Source organism: Miscanthus floridulus, chromosome 9 (assembly GCF_019320115.1).
Source record: "Miscanthus floridulus cultivar M001 chromosome 9, ASM1932011v1, whole genome shotgun sequence".
NCBI lineage: Eukaryota > Viridiplantae > Streptophyta > Magnoliopsida > Poales > Poaceae > Miscanthus > Miscanthus floridulus.
This window is the reverse complement of record NC_089588.1, coordinates 138,245,523-138,265,682: the sequence shown is the minus strand read 5'-3', so window position 1 is coordinate 138,265,682 and position 20,160 is coordinate 138,245,523.

Here is a 20,160-nt window from a genome sequence, read left to right as displayed (position 1 = left end):
GAGTGTGTCGAGCATGATCACAATATGGTGATTGTGAAAGATTGCTCCACCTCATGGTCAAGTGATGATGATGATCAATCTACCACAAGTTCACTTGACAAGGTTGATGATGGCGCCACAAGTGTTGCAAGTGATGATGCTACCCCATGCACACTTGATGGTGATGATGGTTCATGCTCAAGCCATGATGATGCTACTACAAGCCCATCCACTACACCACATTGTCTCATGTCACAAGGTGACACCAAGGTATCAAATGATAATCTGGTTGATCATGTTGATTCATATGATAAGCTTGTTAGTAGACTTGCTAGCATGACCATGTCTTTAGAAAATGAGAAAGCTAAAACATTGAAATTAGAAAATGAAAACTCATTTCTAAAGAACTTTTGTGAAGAACATAAAGACTTACTCGATGCTTATAAATCTTCACATGATGAGCTTAAATTGAATCATGAGACACTACTTGCATCTCATGATGAATTATTAGAACAACATGCTTTTCTCATTAAAATGTTTACCAAGAAACTTAAAAATTATGAGAGTTCATCACATGGATCAATTGATCAATCACATATTATTGCTAACCCTTGTGATGTAGGCAAGAAGCATGTATCCACCTCTTGTGATGATTTATTAGATATGACATGCTCTTCACATATAGATGCTTGTTCTACTTCTATGTCTTGTGAGACTAACCTTTTGAAGGAGAACAATGAGCTTAATGAACAAGTGAAGAAATTGAGCAACAAGTTAGAGAGGTGCTACAACTCTCAAGTCACCTTTGAGCATATGTTGAAGACTCAAAGAAACTTTGGTGACAAGAGTGGCGTCGACTTCAAGACTAGCAAAGTCAATCATCAAGAAAGCCGCAATGACATAAGTGGCATTGGCTTCAACAAGAGCAAGAGCAAGGGCAAAAGATGGGGCAAGAGAAGATATGAAAGAGAGATGAAGAAGCAAGAACAAGAGAAGCTCTCTCATTTCATGTGCTTCAAGTGTCATGAAGTGGGACATCTTGCAAATGGTTGCCCCAATGAAGAAAAGCTCAAGTCGAAGAAAGAAGAAGAGAGGCTAAGGCATGTGAAGTGCTTCAAGTGCCGCACTTAGGGTCATCTTACCTCAATATGCCCAACCAAGCAATTGGTGAAGCAACAAGTGAAGCCTCAACCAAAGCCACAAGTTGAGCAAGAGAAGACACCCTAAGTTCAAATCAAGATCAACCATGAAGATGGTGGTGATTTGATGATAAAGAAGAAGAAAACAAGAAGGGGTGGAAAGGTAAGGCATCCAATGCAAACTCAAGATGCCAAGATGATGAGCAAGAATGAAGATGAGAAGAAAGATCATGCTCACATCAAGTGCTTCAAGTGTGGAAGTGTGGGACACTTTGTCTCTAAGTGTCCTACCAAGCTTGAGAAGAAGGCTCAAGCAATCCATGAGAGGCAAGGCAATGAGAAGCACCACATGAACAAAGAAGAGAAGGTTCAAGCAAAGAGAGAGTGCTACTCATGCCGGGAAAGGGGACACATGGCACATTCATGTCCCCTAGGTGACATTTCTAAGCCTATTTCAATTGTTGATAATAATGTGCTTAGAAAGGATGGTAATGATACCTCTATGGTTGCTATTGCAAAATATCCCGCTATTCATACTAAGGCTATGCCTAAGTATGTTGCACCTAACTTGAGAGGATCCAAACTTGTTTGGGTACCATCAAAAGGTGGATGATTGTTTGTAGGTACCATCAGCATTGGAGACTTGATTCAATTGATCTCATATTGTTCATCATATGTTGAATCAAGTTATGAAGCTTAGTGCACATCATTATCCCAATGCCATGACAAATTGAATGAAGTCCAAGTGCTACAACATACAAGTGCTATAATTCAAGTTGTTGGTGATTCATTGGATATATTTGATGATTTGCAAATAATTGAGTTGAAGCTTGCTAATTGGATGATCATGAGCTAACCAAGGTATATCTCTTGTTGATCATTTCATTTGGATGCATATGAGTTGATTGAATTGGATAAATATGTAATGTTGCTTGCTATAAGTTGATTGAATGGATTTATGTCTTGTGAAAGTATTCAAACAAGTTGGTTTCAAGTTTGATTCATACTTGATGAAGTATAGCTCAAGTGATTGAATCTGTCCTATATTGAAAATCTGAGCTAGCTGTGATCTTAGCCATGTTTGAGTGATCAAAACTTATTGGATTGGCATAAAAAATGGTGTACATGCTCTAGACTTATGGTATAAGATGCTGTAAAATTTTCATAAGAATTGGATAAGAAATGCTTCAGTTTTGGAGTGGATCTTGTCAGCTATAGTGCAGCAGTTTTCAGCATATAGCAGTGGTAGAAGAATTGAAATATGGCAGCAATCTAGAAGTCAAATGAAGCTCAAATTTTTACAGCTGCTAGATAACTTAGTATTGCACACCTCCACCAAATTTAGTGGTATTTGGATTTATACCTTGGGAGATATGCTTATTTCTTTGAAGGGTACAAAATCTGTTAGAAAAGTGACAAATGTTGGATTGATCTAGAGTCACTTTGATTGAAAGGTCCTCAAGTTGGAAACATGTTTACAAGTGTTTGAGGTACCTAATTTTGGTTTTGAGATGATCTAGAAGCATGACAAGATAAGAGTACAAAGCTATTTGATTGTGGAGTGTACTTTGCATACATTTGGTACTAAAATTGGAAGATCAAGATCAAACTCAAGATGAAGTTGAAGGTTAAGTTCTAGTGATTATTGGAGATCATTTGGTAGAAAGAAAAGAACTTAAACAAGAAGAAAGAAAAGGACTTAAAGAAGGAATCATGGTTACTCACCAAGTTAAGTCCATCACTTGGATCAATCAATCAAGTCATTTCAAGTGAGTATCAAGAATGATTCTTGGAGAGAGGTCACTTCTCCCTAGTTAGGGGCTTGCCACCTATGTGTAGGTGAACCAAGTGTGGTACTTGGAAGGCTAACATGGAAGTGGTGATCCGAGGAACATTTGAGATGCTTAGTTGAAGCAATCAAAAGGGTTGATCAAGAAAAGCAAGCAACACCCAAAAGAGAGCTAATCATGATATTTCAAGTGGTATTCTCAAGTTAATGCTCTCATGCAAGCAAAGATCAAAAGATAAAGCAAGCCAACCACAACAAGAAAGTGCACTTGATCATTAGTGGTATTTATTTTATATGGGTGAAGAATGAAATTCAGCATGGTATCTATTGGTCTTCACCAAGCTTATAATTGGACTCCACATTGCTATTGGAGTAATGAATTGGAATCTATGTGACTATCCTCTACTCCAATATAGCAAAGGTATCATTGTAATGTGCATGATCATTTCATCCCCTACTAGTATGCGGTTAGTGCATATAGTACATGCTTCATAGGATCATGCATAACAAATAAAATGTTTAAATTCATAGCCTACCACTATTGTTTGAATGATTTCTTGATCTAGTGGTTAGTATATGAATTTGTTCATGAGCTAGTGATCCCAAGTACTTGATCTAATTTGGATTGCTAACAAGTGACAAGTACAACATTGGCAAGATAACCCTTGCAAGAGGTGTGAAGAAGCTTGTCATTGGTTCAAACCGGACTTAAAAGCTTAGGCAAATTAATTTAGTTCAAATCAACCATAGAAGCTCATGATAGTGATAAGAGTACAAGCACAAGACAACAATACAAATGGATATCTAGTTTGTTTGTTTCAAGTGATATCTAGACTCAAGCATTTAATCAAGAATCTACAAATGTTGTCTAAATCAACTCACAAGTGATATTCTATAAGTGGTACTCATAAAGATAGCAAATGTTCAAGAAATGGTTTTTATTGAAAAAATCCAACAAGTGGTTCCATACTAGAAGATTCTTTCAAGTGATATCATATCTACACATGGTATCAATCATGCAAGACGATGGTTCCATAAGTGATCCTCAACTTTAAGTGATCATCAAATGAAGAATGCATCCCTCATGTACAAGAGCTCAAGTGTATCAAATGGATGACCCATACTATCACATAGGGGGAGGTGTACCACAAATTGATATCAAGATCAAAGATCCTATGTGTGGTATCTCAAGAAGCCCTACACAAGATACAAGTAGTACAAGTTACAAGTGGTATCTACAAGTGGTGTCATTCCAACAAACAAGTGATGTCCATAAAAAATGCAAGATTCAAGCCTCAACCATCTACCCCAAACGTATACCTTTGCATCAATGAGAAACACCTTTTATGGAAATTGATGACAAAGGGGGAGAGATTGTACAAAGATATGAAAGCTTTTATAAGGGGGAGAGATAAGATATGAAAGCTTAAGAGGTTGGACATGAATTTGGACAAAGAGGGAGCAACATTGAAGAAAAGAGATGGATCAAAATTCTTGGACAAGAGAAGCACACAAGTAGGGGGAGCAAGCTCATGAACTTTGATTGATTGCATTTGATATGCGCATATTCATGTGCTTGCTTGCATTGCACAAACCTTCAAATTCAATATGCATGCTTGTGTGGTGTATGCTAGTTGTAGAACTTGAATGATGTTTTGATAACTAGCATGCATAGGATGATAGCTAGACACTTGGTATGTTTTTCAAGTAATGCTAGTACCTTGCTTTTAATGTTGATCTCACAAGGTATATAGTGCTTTTATTGCCAAGTGATATCTAGCTAACCATGGTGCTAAGGATGAACTTAAAAGGTGCAACTCCGATTGGTACACGCTTCAAAGGTTTATTCTATACACCTTAGCATCATTTTGTAGTAATTACTCTCCCACAATTTCAATCTATGCATATGTGCAAGCTTCAAATTAAATACTATAGCACATATGTAGGGGGAGCTAATACTACTATCTCGGGTTTGTGGTACTTGTCCAAAATCATTTTCACATGGTAAAATTGCTTGGGCAAGCAACATGAATCCAAAAGAGCTTAATTTCCATATCTTTGTAGAGTTGTCATCAATTACCAAAAAGAGGGAGATTGAAAGGTCCTTGTTTGGTTTTGGTAATTGAGTGACAACTTAGGTGGACTAATTGTGTTTATGTGAGAAACGCTGGTGATTAGTCCACAGGTACATGTGTGTGAGCAACATATGCCATGAAGGTGAAAATGGCTTGGAGATGTTGCAAAGCTCACACATGTGATGATGAAGGAGCTTAAATGCACATGAGACATGACATTGAGTCATGTGATCAAGGTGGAGAAGATCAAGACAAGACTTGGCTTGATGGACCGGTTGCAAGCGTGAAGGGCAAGTCGAAGGCTTTGGAGTGATGGACCGCGTGGCGGTGAAGCTTGAGCAAGACTTGGCGCTGATGGACGATGGCAACGATGAAGAGCAAGTGAAGTCAAGATCGATGAACCAATATGATCACGTGATGATATGAAGTGGATCATATCATTGTTGATCATGTTGGTGCATGTGTTTTATCAACATTGGAGGAGATAGAATGGAATGCGCAAGGCAAAGGTATAACCTAGGGCATTTCATTTCACCGGTCATAGGTGTATAGAGAAGTTTATGACCGGGTTTAGGATAGATGGCTGTACTATCAAGAGGGACAAACTTGTTTGCATATCGGTCATCTAGTGCCACTCGAGTGATCTAACTTTGCATCGTCACTAGGATCGAGTGGCGTGGCAAGTTGAGTGGCTAATCCTTTGAAAAATGATTGTGAAAATGCTAACACACATACACATGATGGTGTACACTTGGTGGTGTTGGCACATTTGCAAAGGAGAAGAAGTTGGTGATGAAAACGAGTGAGTCGCGCTGGTTACAGAGTGACCTGACGCGTCCGGTATGGTGACCGGACATGTCCGGTATTTGGCGGCGTACTCAGCGATCGGACACGTCCGGTCGCCACACCGGACGCGTCCGGTGTGAATCAAAAAAGGCAGTGTTCGGCAGAGTAGTCGATCAGACGCTGGCAGCATCTGATCTGGTGTGACCGGACGCGTCCGGTTGTCGGTGGGTGCTTACTGTACTCGACCGGACGCTGAGGCTCAGCGTTCGGTCAGTTTCTAACTGTCACGTCCGGTCGGCCCTGGAGGCTTACTGGACTCGACCAGACACAGCGGTCGGGGGTCCGGTCGTTTCGTGCTGAGCGTCCGGTCGTCTTGTCAGAGAGCTGTTGGAGGCAACGGTAGGACACGTGGCGGTCAGATAGCTATCGAACACGTCTGGCATTCGCGATCGGTGCGTCCGGTGCAACGTCCGGTGCTGCGTCCGGTCGGCCCGAAAAAACGCCTAGTGAAGGGGTAACGGCTAGTTTAGCCCTTGGGGCTATAAATAGAAGTGGCCCTCGGCCATGGCTCGTGCTGAGGACCTCGGGGGACTTTGTGTCCATGCTTGAGAGTGCTTAGGAGCCCTCCATCTCACACATACTTGATAGTGATCATCCGATTGTGTGAGTGAGCGATTCTAGTGTGATTGCATCGTGAGGTTACATCGAGTGGCACTAGGTGATAGAGTTGCAAGCCAGTGGTGCTTGTTACTCTTGGAGGTTGCCACCTCTTAGACAGCTTGGTGGTGGTCTCCGTCGAAGCCCGCAAGAAGCTTGTGCGGCGCTCCGGAGAAGAGCCTGTGAGGGGCATTGTGCTCACCCCGCGGGAGTTGCGAAGAGCAACTTTAGTAAAGCGTGTCATTGAGCTACCCTCACCTTCGGGGTAGGTTCTTACGGCGCTCGACGTGCGGGCTTGGCGGGTGATGCCAATTAGCCATCGAACCATCAAGTGAGTGGTCGACACAATGGGGACTAGCGTGTTGGCAAACACATGAACCTCGGTAGAAAAATCATCGTGTCAACCTTTGTTCTTCCCGTTGGTTTGCACCCCCGTTACACAAGCTTGCGATTACTTTCATATACATTGAGCTTGTGTTGTTGCTTTTGTAAATTAGTTAGCTTGTGTAGCTTGCTAGTTACCTTCTTGCTTGTGTAGCATAGAAGTAGCTCCCTTGCGTGGCTAATTTGGTTTGTGTAACCTTGTTAGTCACATTGCTTAGTTTGTGTAGCTAAGTATTTGCGCTCTCTAATTTGGCATTGGTTGCCTTGTTATTGAGCATTGCTAGTGAGCTTAGGTGGCTTTGTGCTTTTGCTTACTAGTATGTGTAGGAGCTCTCTTGTTGCTTAAAGTACTAGTGGCATAGGTTTATGTGACCTTGCTTCTAGAACTGGTTAGGTGAGCTCTAGCTAGCCCATCACCTTTGTTGCTTAATTAGTATCTTTGGAAGGTGCTAGAGAATATAGATAGAGGGGTGTAGTCTTGGCTAGACCGATAGTTCTTAATTCCGCACTTGTTTCGGTTAGCCGACGCGATTAATTTTAATAAGGACTATCACCCCCCCCCCTCTAGTCGCCATCTCGATCCTTTCAACCACCCAGGGCGGCTCAACTCTGCTGCCGACACTCTCTCCCGCCGCGGTGCTGATACAGTCGACGCGCCCGGGGAGCTACACGCCTTGTCTGGGCCCTCTTTCCGCCTCCTCAGCGACATCTGCAATGCCACCGCGGCTGACCCAGAGGCTGGCCGCCTCTTGCACAGCTACTGGACGCCTCCCTGGGGCACCTTGGACCACCGACGATGGCTTCCTCCCCCACGGTAAGCGCATTTTTGTGCTAGCACAGCACGACTTGCATCATCAGGCACTGGCTCATGCCACCGGCCACGAGGGTATCCAGAAGACCCTCATGCGCCTGGGAGAGGACTTCTACATTCCAGGCGACCGTGAGCTTGTCCAAGACTTCGTTCGTGCCTGCATCACGTGCCTGCGCAACAAGACGCCGACTCTCCAACCAGCAGGCCTCCTTCAGCCTCTCGACGTTCTGTCCCAAGTGTGGGTGGATATCTCGATGGGCTTCATCGAGGGCCTTCCCAAGGTCCATGGAAAGTCCGTCATCCTCACCGTCGTCGACAGGTTCTCCAAGTACACGCACTTCATCGCCCTCAGCCACCCGTACTCGGTGGCTTTGGTCGCCCACACTTTCTTCGACGGCATCGTGCGTCTCCATGGCTTCCCCAACTCCATCGTCAGCGATCGTGATCCGGTGTTCACTAGCAACTTATGGCGCGACCTCTACAAGCTCACCGGCATCAAGCTCCATTTGAGCACGGCGTTCCAGCCCCAAACGGACGACCAGTCGGAGGTTGTCAACAAGATCATCGCCATGTAACTTCGTTGCGCCACAGGGGACTGTCCGCGTGATTGGGTTGATTGGCTATCGTGGGCGGAGTACTGCCACAACACCTCGTTCCATACGGCGCTTCGCACCACTCTGTTTCAGGTGATCTATGGCAGGCCGCCACCGCCGCTCCTGCCACACACGGCCGGGATGGCTCAGACGGAGGCAGCGGATGCACTCCTGCGCAATCATGACGCCTTTCTCGCAGAGGTGCGCGAGCGTCTCCACCAGGTGCAGCTGTACGCGAGTTCGAGTTTGCGGTGGGTGACTGGGTGTGGCTCCGTCTACTTCACCGCCCCAGCCAATCTTTAGAGCATTGGCCCAAGGGGAAGCTCAGTCCACACTATGCTGGACCGTTTCAGGTGGTGGAACACATTGGGCAAGTAGCGTATCGCTTGCAGCTTCCAGAAGGCGCTAGACTCCATGATGTGTTCCATGTGGGGCTGCTCAAGCCGTTCAAGGGCGACCCTCCAACAGCTCCACCGCCGGTTCTGCCAGTCTAGGATGGGCGTCTGATTCCTGCGCCCGAGTTGGTGCTACGCGCCCAACTTCGCCGGGGCGTGTGGCACATCCTTGTGAAGTGGCAGGGCCTGTCTGCTGATGATGCTACATGGGAGCCGCTGCAGGAGTTCTAAGACCTCTACCCCAACTTTCAGCTCGAGGACGAGCTGTTTGAAGAGGCGGGAGAGATGTTATGACCGGCGTCCAGTACGTCAGGCGCCGGCGCACAGGTGGCTAGGAGGCCCGTGCACAGGGGCTATGAGGCGCCTGGATTAGATGGGCTAATGGCACAGTTATCTTTATTTGCTATTTCCCTCAATAGGATACTTATTTCTTAAAATAGGATTTTATAGAGAAGCTATATATATATATATATATATATATATATATATATATATATATATATATATATATATATATATATATATATATATATATATATATTGTAAACAATTATTGGAGAATTAAGCAAGGCAAATATCTTGCCTGACCTCGAGGGCCATCTATGTGTGCCTCTCCTGCCTCCTTCCCCTCCCTCACGTGAGCCCCTAGGGCACAGCAGCAAGCAGCCGCCGCCGCCGCCGCTTTCGCCGTGAGATCAAGCCCTGACCTCCCGCCTTCCATCCCTATGCACTACGCAGCCGGGGTAGGATCAAGGATCCTAACATTATATCCTGTAATCTGTTTGTCAGTCGAAGTTCCTATACATATATACTATTCTTATGTTAAGGCATGTTTTGGTGTGTAGGCTAAAATGATTTCCTGTGAGAATTTGATATGGGCGTCTAGCTGACTTTAAATTATTTTTTACAGAAGATAACTACTACAAATTTGGTGAACAAAGCGAGCCATTCTGATATTTGTGGTTCTCTCAGAAAACTGGTAGGTACATAGCTAAGGTTTTGTTGTAATCAACTACAAATGTTTGATTTGTCACTTCAATTTTTTACTTCGTTATGAACCTAATGCATTGATAATTTACAGACTGTAGAAGGCGAAGTTGCAAACCTATTGACTGAACGTTTAACTTGATGGAACGTTATAGAAAAAAGGATGGAACTACCATTGATGCCAGCAAGTTGCTTCTCTCATGCATGTTACCCATGCCACTCTACCTTGATGTCAGTTGTGCTGTGATTTTCTGCTTGTGGTCAGCTTCTTCCAAAAAGAAAAATAATTTGTGCTGCTTGTTAGCCTCTCACAGATGAGAGCATTGGGGAATCAATAGACCAATTGCATGTCCAAAGCCGATATATTTTTTTGTGATTTTGTTGTAATTTTAGCTATCGGAACACATGTTTCTCCACTAGATCACTGCCATGAAAGACATCAAATATAAGGCACGATCGTTGGGGTCGTCTCGAGTTTACCTGTTGCCTTTTTGTCAACATTGATAGTGATGCTAAGACTCTCCAGCCAAGAACAGTGGTCGAAGAAGTGAGTTGTCATGCTTAGGGCTACTACAAGAGGATCTGTTGAGATGGCGATGCATATAGCACGCCGGGAGGAGTGGGGCGTGGATCGATCAGAAGTAGTTTGATGATATTTTTCGTGGGCTGCTGAGGTATCGGTGTCCAACTTAGATAGTTCTTTGCATATACGTAATACCTTACATCGTTATCTTACTATTACTAATTCCCTGCCTGGCTGGCAGTTCAGTCTGTAAAGTAATATAAGCTCTCCCTGCCTGGCTGAAGCTGAAGTGAGGTTTCAGATAGCTTCTGAAGGCGTCGCGGATGTCAAGGACTGAGGCCGTCTATCTCTGCTGCTCACAGGGTACAGTGCTTCGTCTCCAATGCTGGTCTGCTTTGTCATTCCTTGGGTCAACTGCGAGACGACTAATTGGTGAACGTTCATCGAAAATGAAGCCAGGGAACAATTTTCAGACAGCAACTATTACCTAAATAGGAAAGCATTCATCCACACCTGACACCTTTTTAAGATAGTCTAATGCCATTTCACTTCACTTCTCTCTCTTTTCAGACGGCGCAGGCACTCCATTCTCTTTCCCTTTTTGGACAGCGCAGGAATTCCATTCTCTTTTCACTTCTCTGGCTGGATCGCACGCGCTGCAGCATTTTTTTATTTTTTTTTATTTTTGAGAACCATGCGCACGTAACTTAGATAACTAAATTAGACAACATAACTTCGACGAATAATTATACACGTGCTTGTCTTTCTCTCTTCACGCACACACGTTTCTGTTTTGACGTTACGTGACAAGTTATGCACACAACTTGTACATATAACGTTTACGCGACAAGTTATCCGCATAACTTATACAATATAACTCACTACGTGACAAAATTAAATGGTATACATGTAAAAAGTTAGATTTATAAGATATAGATGAACAAACTTATATGTACAAGTCAATATTGATAACTTATATTATAATAACTTACTTGTATAACTTAAAAGTTAGATGAACAAACTTGTATGTACAACTCAATATTGATAACTTATATTATAATAACTTATTTGTATAACTCATAAATTAGATAAACAAACTTATATGTATAAGTCAACATTGATAACTTATATTGTAATAACTTTTTTGTATAACTTAGACATATAACTTAATTAATGACTTAGATGTAAAGTTGGACGTATAAGTTATATTCTAGGACTTAGATATGCAAATTAATATCATAACATATCAACTGAAATATGAAAAACATGGTGCACAACTTTATGTTATACGTGTACAACTAGTATATGAATCATATACGATCATATAAAATAGATAGGTTAATGTATAACAAAAATTAAAAGGCAAAGAAAAAAAAGTAGAGATAAAAAAATAAAATGAAAAATAAATAGAGAAAGGGGGACGTACCTGCTTGTCGTCATAACCGGTGTGCAGTGTGCGTGGAAAACACAGGACACAGGTCGGACTGCACACGGGAGTGAAGAGCAGTGAAAAAAGTGATCGCTCATTTGAAAAAGAAAGTAGTGAACGTTCACCAAAGTGGATTTGGGGGACAACTGCCGTGTTGCCCCCACCTGCCTTGTGTACAAAACACTTGATCCGAGGCGCGCATCCTGTTGTAAAAAGAAGTGGTGCCTGTTAACCTGTTGTGTGTTGCATATAACATTGACAACTGCAACATTAATATTTGTACAATTGTGGTTATGCTGTACGGAATAGCATCAAATATCAGTTCAGTTTCCCATTTTGATTGAAATTTTCAGGGCACCGAGCACGAGCAGGCAGGCAGAAGCGAGCACCGTAGTATCGCCGCCATCCGCTTGGCAACCGGACGGACGGCGTTCCCCGTCTCTGCATTCCAATCCAATTCCAAAAATGCATACGTGCGTCGGTGGATCTCGCGTTCCAAACAATGAAGGAGATGTTCAGCCAAAATTTGATTGCGAAACACTCCCGTTCTTTCCTCACAAATCGACGCAATCCACCATACATAGTTCCAGCATTTGCAGCACCACCCCGGATCAGCCAGCTCCGCCATCCTCGTCGTCGATCCGATCCAATCCAACCAACCTCGCCGTTACACCGTCGCAATACGTACGTGGGTGGGCACGGTCATCACACGACAACATGGCCGGCACCACGGCGGCGGTGGCCGCCGTCGTGTCGAAGCTGGACGCCCTGCTGCAGGAGGCCGAGGAGCAGCACCGCCGCAACGGCCTGCCGCGAGGGGCCAGGCGAGGCGCCGCCTCCATCAGGACCGACCTCCTGGCGGCGCTGTCCATCGTGTCCAAGGTCTCGGCGGACGAGGACCGGGCCGACCTGCGCTGGCAGCTGGCGCACGGAGGAATACGCCAGCAGGTCGATCGCGCCGTCCGGGAGATGACGGCGGCGGCGCCGCCAGAGCATCACCGCGCGAGGTCCAGGACGCTTCGGGAGCTGTGCCACGGTTACGGATACGACGTGGCGGCGGACGACTCCCTCGACGCGTCGCCGTCGCCGTCGGCGGCACGGCCAGGGTACAGCGCGAGGACGCTCCGGGAGCTCTGCCCTCTGCTACGACACGGAGGACTTCCTCGACGATTTCTCTCTCGTGCTCCCCGTGGACAGGAGGAGGCGCCCGACGGCGCTGACGACGCGCGGGCGGGGGCCGTTCTTGTTCCCGAGCGCCAGGAACTGGTGGGCCATGGCAAAGGAGGCCCGCCGTGTCCACAGGAAGCTCTCCGACGTCGAGCTTCGCGCGACGGAGGCCACCAAGCGGCTCTTTGCTGAGCTGAATACTAGCAGCACCAGGACGGCGCAAGATGCCAACGCTGCGGCTAGTATCGTGCCCGCGGTGGTGGAGGACGATCCTCCCTGTCCCGGTGGTGGTGCTGGTGCCGGCGGCGGCGCTCGTCGGTGTGGACGGCAAGCAGTGGCGGACCCAGAAATTGAGAGCAGGGTATGCCCATGGCAAAAAAATATTTGGATGAACAATACAAAACATTCAGATGAGCTTAGATAAAAGATACATATAGTTCAAACTAAATTTGTTTCATAACAAATTGAGATTACAAAATATCGGAAGAAAATTACAATTAAATTTTAACTCTTCGATCCCTCATTGCTTGATAGCAACCGATGATGTCATGATCTTTGACTTGCAAAATTACAAAGGGAGGGATTTGATTTCTAATCACCTCTGCTCTGAGTTGAAGGCTTGAAGCAAAGAACTCCAATCGGCCAATCGGGTGGGGCACTGGGGCGGCGTGGCCGCGCGGGGAATGGGGCGCGGCTTGGCCTGGCCGCGACGCCACGTGGGGCGCGCCGGCGACGCGAGCGTCCGCGCGGGCGACAGGGGAGGCATGGGCGGGGTGGCGGGCGGCCTGGCGCCTGGCGGCGACGCGGCGAGCGCATTGGCGTGGCGAGCAGCGGCGGCGAAATCGGAAGAAGCCTAGGTCGAAGACTCGAAGCGATGCCTGCTGGCGGTGGTCTGACCGTCTGATGGATTGGGGGAGTAGGGAGGTGTGTTGGAAGGCTAGATGGGCCATGGGCCGTTCGGATTGGCATGGCCTGTGGGCTGGTTTCAAGTTGGACGCGAATTGCAGCCATAAAATGGCAAAGAAACGTAATTTTAACACCTTGATTATTTTATACATGTATATACCTCAAATACCTATTAAAATTTTTCCCAAAAAAGCAGGGTATGCCCGGGAATACCCGGGCACAACGGTAGGTCCGTCCATGACGGCAAGCGGGACGAGCTGGCCAGGATGTTGCTCATGGGCGAAGGTGGTGATGGGGAAGCGGCATCGTCGGAGCGCCAGGTGGTGGTCATTGTTGGAGACGCGGGACGGGCAAGACCACGCTTGCTCACAAGGTGTACCGCGCCATCGGTGGCCACTTCGACTGCCGGGCTTGGGTGTCGGCGTCGGAGAACTGCAGCTGGCAATCAGTACTGGCCGACATACTTGGCCAGGTCAAGGACCCGCGCGGCGGCGGCGGCTTCGCCTTCTTCTGTAAGGACGATGAGAAGCTCATCAACAGGTCCCTAGAACATAAAAGGTGCGTACTCACAGGTCAAAGTTCCTTAAGTTTAACTAAATTTATATTATAGCATTTCATGTCTCTAAATAGGTTTGGGATTTGCTAAATTTCAGGTGTCTGAATTTTAGTTTCTTTCGTGTGGCGGTTATTGCATAGTTATACTAAAATTTTAGTTTTAGTTCATTGTAATTTTTGTAGGCACAATCTGTAATTTTTTGTTCTGAGGAAAAAAATTTAGACAAAGCACAAACCTGACAAAATCTGATATGTGTTGGCACAAAGACAATTTAACAATTTACAATTATTTCTATAGCCAGACAAAGACAAAAATTTGATATGTTATGGCACAAAGACAAATAACAAATCACAAAAGTAACAATTTACATGTACTAATTGGTAGCACAAGAGTGTTGCTTGAAATTATCTTAAAATTCAGGCACCTGAAATATAGGAGAAGTGTTTTTTAAATGGATTTTATGAAATTTAAAAATTGTTTAACTCCTCGAGAAACAAGAATCGTGTACTTTTCTTTTTTGATGGAGGGGGTATCGTGCTTTATCTTTTACAAATTGTTATTCCCTTGTCATGAAAGAATGCACAATAATGGTGTTTGCTGACACATCATCCACACTGAAATTTGCAACAGGTATCTAATTGTGCTGGACGACATGTGTCTAGTAGACGGCTGGAATCTCTGTGTTTCCGTGGAACAGGTTGGGCAGCAGGATCCTCATCACGGCCACACGCCATGACCGCATTGTGCGATCGCACTGGTCACACTCGGTCACCCGTTTTGTTTTTCTCTCACAAATTCATCCAGTATTCCTCCAAATCATTCAGATTCCTCCAGAATTCAGACAAGTGAACAGGCCCGAATTCTGGAGGAATCTGGATAGTTTGGAGGAATACTGGATGAATTTGTAAGAGAAAAACACTGTTCCGGATGAAAAAAATAAGTGGATCAAGCCGGGTTTAAGGGCACGCGAACGAGGCCGCATGTCCAGCCTCACAGGGGACTACGCGAGGCTGCTGTTCCACAGGAGAGTCTTCGGTTCGCCCTCCGGAACTGGCACAGGTCGCCGACCAAGTCCTGAGGCAATGCCATGGCTCGCCGCTGGCCATCACCGTCATGTCGGGCTTACCGGCGAACAAGCCGCGCACGAGGCCTGTATGGGAAGGCATCTGCAGCTGCGTTGGTCTAAGCACCAGCAGCAGCAACGGGACGGAAGAGATCTGTGTCCTGGGTTACTATGCTCTTCCCCACTACCTGAAGACCAGCTTGGTGTACCTGAGTAGTGTGTTTCCGGCGGATCGCCCCATCAGCTGTGACCGTACGGTGAGCAGCTGGATCGCTGAAAGGTTTGTCTCTGAAGAACATGGTGAGATGACACTGGAGGAAGCAGCGCAGAGCTACTTTGATGATCTCGTCAGCAGAAACATGGTCCAGCTGGCATGTCGCGGTCATGGGTATTATGAAGGTAAACCAGAGGTTTATACGATCCATGGCCTCGTCAGACGCATATTTGTTAGAATTGATCTCATCTGTCTTGACCCAAAGGTCGAGACGGACCCCTTGACCGCGTCCTGATCGGGGATGTCCAGCCATCTAGTGGCGAGTGGCCCCCCGTCGCACAGTGCCTATAAAGAGGAGGTGGGGCAAACGGCTCTGGGTACGAGGTTCACCGCCGCCACAGCCCCACTGTCCTAACCCTAATCCGATCCAGAGGGTGGCACTGCCAGCGGCGGGAAGCGCCACTGCCTCCACCACCGCCGGTCTCCACAGCTACACCAAACATCGCTGCCCGTGTGCAGATCTTCACCGACAAACCAGCGAAGGCAGGGAGCTCCTCCGACGGTCAGATGCTCCTACATCTCCCTCTCTCTCTCTGTCTCCTACTCCCGAAGCAAACTCTAGGTCTATGTGATTCAATTAGAAAAGAACTCACCCACTGGAAACACTACTAGATGATCCAAAGTCACTAACAATGGTATCAGAGCCGCCGATCTAGTGTGTGGATCTTATCAGGGGCAAGAAACCGATTAGAAAAGAAAAGATAGACTAGATCCGTTCGGATCTAGACAGAGAAGGGGTCAGCCGAACCCTAACCCTACGAAGAAGAAGAACAGTCTCTAACCCTAACTGGGTGAAGACGGAAGGGGCTCGGCTTCAAGACCGCTTGATCCGAACCCTAAACCCGCGACCAGATCTCGGGGAAAGAAATAGAAAGAAAAGAGAGAAGAAGGTGATTCAAATCGACCTGAAATTTCACCAAACCCTAACCCTAAAATCCCCAGTCTAGTTCGTAGATCCAGATCGGGGACAGGAAAAGAAAGAGAGAAAGATTGACCGATCCGGATCGGATTGGGAAAGAACAGACCGTAACCCTACCCCTAACTGTGATCTCGAATCAAGAAAGAAAGGATGGATTAGAAGGGGTTTTCTCCTACCTGGGGATCCCCTGCGCCGTCACCACCGCCTGCCATCGCACTGGACGCCGCGCGGGGAAGTGGAACACCGCCGACCGTCGTGGTCACGTCACCGCGCGGCCACGCCTCGGGCTCGGCGGTAAAGGGCACCACCACCAGACCGCTCGATGACGTCGTGTCCACCTCGCGGTGGGCGCGTGCACCGGCGAGGGGACTGCTGGCGACGCCGCCACCGACTCCTCCTTCGATCGGCCATTGGGCCACTGCTGCTCCTCTGAGTGCGGCACAAGAGAGAAAGGAGGAGGGGAAGAAAATAGAGGGGGGGGGGGAGCCGCCGCTGGGACCACTCCGGGCGGTGTCTTCCTCACCGGCTAGGACGGCCGCCCTGACCGGCGCCGACGGCAACCACGGCTGTCGCGTGAGGCGTGCGAGAGAGAAGGGGAACGGAGGAAATGAAGCTAGGGTTTTTTTCCGCCCGTGGCCGTCCCGGCGTTTTGTTCGCCCTAGACGCGCGCTCGGCCGTCGGATGCGCGCGGACGGACGAGATTGAGCGGGCTGCATCGCGGCCCAGGCGGGGCGCGCGGCCGTGGCACTTTGTCGGCCTAGGCCCACGTTGTGGCCTGGGCAGGCAGTGCGCGCGCGAGGGAGAGGGGCCGGGCTGAATGTTGAGTTGGGCCGAGCCAGCTTCTGCTGTCTTGGGCCGAGAAAAGAAAAGAATGAGCCTGGTTTTTTGTTTTTTCTTTTTTTCCAGAAAATAAAAAAAATATGTATTGGCTCAAAAGAAAATAGAAAAGAGAATTTTTCCTGTGGGTAAAATTCAAAAAAAGTAAGTCAGGCCATATCTCCGGTTGGGCCGAATGCACAGTGGTGATTGAGAATTATTGAATGAAATCATCGAAATTTGCTTCTGAAAAGTAGAAAAAGAAATTTTGTCAAGTTTCCGCTGCAAAGTTAAAGGTTTATTGTCTTCTAATTTGAAGAGCAGTTATAGTTATTCAGTAAATGATGAAAAGTTTATCCTCCAGTTAAAATTGGAACCAACTGGAAAATTTTTAATTGGAGGAATAGTCGGTTGATAGTTAAGATAAATTATAATATTGTTATTTTCTGACCAATGTTGATGATAACAATATTATAAGTTTATTATGATTTTAAGGTTAAAGTTAAATTATGGTATTGCTATTTTCTGACTAACGTTGATGATAACAATATTATAATTTTATGAGTTTTATGATTAAAGTTTAAATCTCTGATGAATTTTGCATCAAAATGACCAATTTTCAGAGAATAGATAAAGATCAAGGAATGCTCTTAAACTAGAGAAATGTATTTTCATGTTTCCGCTGCAATAAAGTTGATTGTCTTCTAATTAAATTCGAACCAACGGGAGAATTTAATTTTGAGAAGCAGTTCTATGTTTTCAAGATTATTGAATTTCTATACGTTAATTCCATTTCTGCCTAACGGTGATGTGGAATTAATGTAGAAGAATGATGTTTTATTCTATTTCTGCCCAACGGTGATATAGAATAGAACATAAAGATTTCAAAGTTTAATGAGCATTATTGTTGAATATTTTTTCAGACAAAAGACCTCCATGCTTTCATTCTTGAAGGCAGTAAAAGAAATGAGCTGGGTACACTCAGATTATGAAATGCCTAAGGGCAAGTTATGTATGAAAGAATGACATTGTTTAAGAGACTGTGTTCTCTTTAAAGAATGGCTTCAAAAGAAAAGAATTCTAGGATATTGATCCAAGAAAAGAGATAGATCAATGAGAGTCTTCATTGAGAAATGTCTTTTATGTACTCTCTATGAAGAAGAATTTATTTTTAGTTTCACTTATGAGAGTTGTAAAAGTCATATACATGTTTAATTTGACCAACATTGGATTAAACATGTGTGTTAAAAGAATATTCGGATTTATTTCTGAATTTAAACACGAGCCAATCCTGGCATTTATGTCCGTTTAAGGGAATTATCTCGCATGACGGTAAAAGTTTGTGATAGTACCTGCATGACGGGAAAAGTTTGAGAAAATACCCACATGACGGGGTAAAGTTGGCATAGTACTTATCCCGCATGGCGGGAGGAGGATGTGATGACTCATGTGCTCTAAAGAAATATCCCGCACATGGAGAGAAGTTTGGGATAACTCTTATGCTATCCTAGTATTGACCGTACACTCTGATTGTGTCATGGTCATTAAGTACTCATTGAGTTTAAGAACAAAAGAAAGTTGCATGTGAACCAAAAGATAAGAATGATATGCAAGTGTGACTTGCAGAAGTATTGATAATAATAGACTATGTTGAGTTTTGAAGTGTAATGAGGAAAATGTACTCCCATACGAATTTTGTTTGCATGATGTAATCATGTGGATCAAGTAAGTAATCAAAGTTTCCTCATTCACAAGAGTTCTAAATGTTTCGAAATTGTGGTAGAAAAGTTCATACCACATTTCGAGGGGGAGAAATGTAAGATTAATTAAGAAAGACAATTAAGAAAGATACTTCCCCATACTTCAGATAATGCAATGCATACTATGCATTAAAGGTAAAAGTGATCTATAAAAGATGAATGTGATCGTTGAGGGAGTAAGACGGTCATAATAACGATACCCCTAAAGTAAAGAAATAGCTAAATTCCTAGACTTTTTATAGTTCCGATGGGAAGATAACATAGTCGGCTAGTATGCATACTGGACGAGTTCGGAGTTATCAAGGCGGTGCTAAACGCGCCGTATGAGTTTTTTAGCAGATTAAACCCAAAATAAGAAATTTGAAGATACACCATCTTTATAGAAGATGGAGTAATCTGAGGGAGCATGGTATGTAGATACCTAAGGCTTGAATATAAGTGAGATTACATATCCACTACAGTGTTTTTTAGAGCAACAAATTACTTTATACATGCTGATGTTGTATGACAAATACAACACCAGATGTTAGCTCTTAAAGAGGATGAATAAGTAAACACGAATCTTGTGATACAGGAGGCTATAGAACAATTGCCTTTTGGCAATGAAGAGTAACAATAGCCCCATATGAAAGAAGTGCCATGAGGCCCTAGAAGGTCTCAAAGAATAAGAAAATCAGATATTTCTGGTGACTAGGAAGTAAAAGTTAAGAAAGAAATTCAAATAGAGAGTGATTCCACCTCATTTGAAGAAGCCATGAGAGACGTTCACTCGTCTAAATGGCAAGAAGCAAATGAACATGAAATGAAATCGATAAATACCAACGATGTTTGGGACTTAGAAGAAATTCCTAGTGGAGCCAAAACAGTAGACTATAATGGGTCTACAAGACAAAGGTGACTCCAAAGGGAATATAGAAAGATATCCAAAGGGAATATGGAAAGCTATAAAGCGCCACTTGTGGTGAAATGATTTACATAAAGAGAAGGAATAGATTATAATGAGCATGCAAGGATTCTTTTAGAATCATAATGGTATTAGTGGCACATTACGATTTACAGTTACATCAGAAGGATGTAAAGACACATTCCTCAACGGGGATTTGTATGGAAAAGTTTACATGGCATAACTCAAAAGGTTTTGTCGTGGAAGAA